Source organism: Lolium perenne, unplaced genomic scaffold, assembly GCF_019359855.2.
Source record: "Lolium perenne isolate Kyuss_39 unplaced genomic scaffold, Kyuss_2.0 unplaced57, whole genome shotgun sequence".
In the NCBI taxonomy this organism is placed as follows: Eukaryota; Viridiplantae; Streptophyta; class Magnoliopsida; order Poales; family Poaceae; genus Lolium; species Lolium perenne.
Window position 1 is genome coordinate 287,501 of NW_027249015.1, and position 2,500 is coordinate 290,000.

A 2,500-nucleotide genomic window follows, 5' to 3' on the forward strand; every position below is an offset into this window, starting at 1 on the left:
GCTTGCGCCCCAAGGGCCCGTGCCATTGGCTAAGCCGGTCCGGCCGATGTGCCGTGGCCGGCCGCCTCAGCTCCCTTCCTAGCAGGCGGTGGGCTGAATCCTTTGCGAGACGACTTAAATACGCGACGGGGCATTGTAAGTGGCGAGTGGCCTTGCTGCCACGATCCGCGAGATCCAGCCCACGTCGCACGGATTCGTCCCTCCCCCAACTCTTCATTTCGGAAAAAGGTTGAAACCCCATCGTGCAAGCTACGATGCCTCCCAAAATCTCTAAGTCCTTTGGATAAAGCACCAAGTCATGGGGAAAGTACACAAAGGTCTAACGGAATGCACGTAGCAACTTGAACGCGAACTGCGGTGTCATGCACATGCATGTTTGAGAATTTACCAAGTCACTGACATACGAACCCGCCTTTGTGCGGAGAGAACATATGAACTCAATGTAGGTCTTTGCCGTAGACTTGAATGACAATTCATAATCCGTGCATTCATAAGGCCGTCCGGATGGACGTCTAAGTCTGCAAAGAATCTGGATGCACTAGTGCAAATCCAGAATGCCGTGGTAACAGAGAGGTATGCTCGCAACATGGGAATCATAGTTTTGGCACTTGCAAATATTGTGAATAACTTTGCACTGAAAGAAACATGGCGGAAAGACGGAATATCATACCAACATGACACGAGAAGTAACAACGATGTACTTGAGAAAACAAGCGTAGCACCTCCATGGCGCGAGGCGTTCGTGATACGGTGAAAAAACGTCAAACGTCCACGAGAGAACTATAGTCGGGTGGACGCGCGGCGGTCGAGATACGGTGAAAAAACCATGGCGCGCCAATAAAGCAGCGGTACCGGCTGAAAACGGCTAAGTCGGGCCGACGTCGGAAAGCGTCTAACGACACGGTGAACTATAGTCGGGTGGGCGCGCGGCGGTCGAGACACGGTGAAAAACCATGGCGCGCCAGCCAAAGCGATGGTACCGGCCGAAGGCGGCTAAGTCGGGCGGCGTCGGAAATCGTCTAACGACACGGTGAACTATAGTCGGGTGGGCGCGCGGCGGTCGAGATACGGTGAAAAACCATGGCGCGCCAACCAAAGCAGCAGTACCGGCTGAAAGCGGCTAAGTCGGGCCGGCGTCGGAACGTCCAACGACACGGAAGCGTACGATCGGGTGGGCGCGCGCTGGTCGGGATACGGTGAAAACCATGGCGACGCAGCCCATCCGACGGAATCGGATAAAAACGGCTAAATCGGGCCGACGTCGGAACGTCCAACGACACGGTGTCTGATCGGATAAGCGCGCGTCGGTCAGATTCTGATGAAAACCATGGCGCCGCAATAATGCTGACGGAATCGGCTAAAAAGCGGCTAAATCGGGCGGCGTCGGAAATCGTCTAACGACCACGGTGAACTATAGTCGGGTGGGCGCGCGGCGGTCGAATCTGATGAAAAACCATGGCGCGCCAACCAAAGCAGCAATGCGGCTGAAAGCAGCCAAATCGGTCGACGTCGAGCGTCCAACGGCAAAGCGTCTGATCGGGTAAGCGTAGCGCTAGTGAGTGAAAACTCATAGCGCCGCGCAATCTGACGAAGCGGAATCGGCTAAAAGCGGCCAATCAGACGGCGATCGGAAGCGTCCAACGGCACGCCGAAGCGTCTGATCAGGTGAAAGCGCGCTGGTCGAATAACGGTGAAAACCATGGCGCGCAGCAATAATGACAGATCGGCTAAAAGCAGCCAAGTCGGTCCGGCGTCGGAAAGCGTCCGCCAACGCCAGCGTCTGATCGGGTGAAGCGCGCGCTAGTCGGTCGAATGTAGTGAAAAACCATGGCGCGCCGCGGCAAATCTGAGCAGATAAACTAAAGCAGCCAAGTCGGGCGGCGTCGGAAAGCGTCCAACCGCCATCTGATCAAATTAAGTATGCGCTAGTCGAATAACAGTGAAAACCATGGCGCCCATAATCTGCAGCGGAATAAACTAAAGCGGCCAAATCGGTCCGGCGTCGGAAAACGTCGTCAAGCGACAGCGTCTGATCAGATTGTGGGCGCTGGTCGAATATGATGGCTCATGGCGGCAGCCAATAATCGGAGATCGGCTAAAAGCGGCCAAATCGGGGCGGCGTCGAAGCGTCCAACGACTTGTCTGATCAGGTTAGCGCGGCGCTGGTCCAGTAGCGGTGAAAAACCATGCGCGTAGCGGCTCGGCTAAAAGTCAGACGGCCGTCGAAACGTCCAACGACCAGCGTCTGATCAGGTGGCCAGCGCTGGTCGAATGCGGTGAAAACTCATGGCGCCCGCAATAATGTCAGCAGAATCTAAAAGCGGCTAAATCGGTCCAGCGTCGGAAAAGCGTCCAACGACGTGAACTGATCAGATGGCGTAGCGCGCGGGTCGAATAGCATGAAAACCATGTAGCGCGGCAGCCATCTGACGGAATCGGCTAAAGCGACCAAATCAGACGGCGTCGGAAAAGCGTCCAGCGCCAATGTCTGATCAGTAAG

At 55.6% G+C, this 2,500-nt stretch overlaps 1 non-coding gene across 1 annotated transcript in view; it reads left to right on the forward strand.

Moving 5' to 3' along the window:
- Positions 1 to 198, forward strand: part of LOC139834555 (28S ribosomal RNA) — a 3,360-nt gene extending 3,162 nt beyond the window's left edge. Inside the window, exon 1 of the ribosomal RNA XR_011750255.1 lies at positions 1 to 198. This exon is cut by the window's left edge and continues 3,162 nt beyond it. This is a non-coding gene — a ribosomal RNA (28S ribosomal RNA).
- The last annotated feature ends 2,302 nt before the right edge of the window (positions 199 to 2,500 follow it).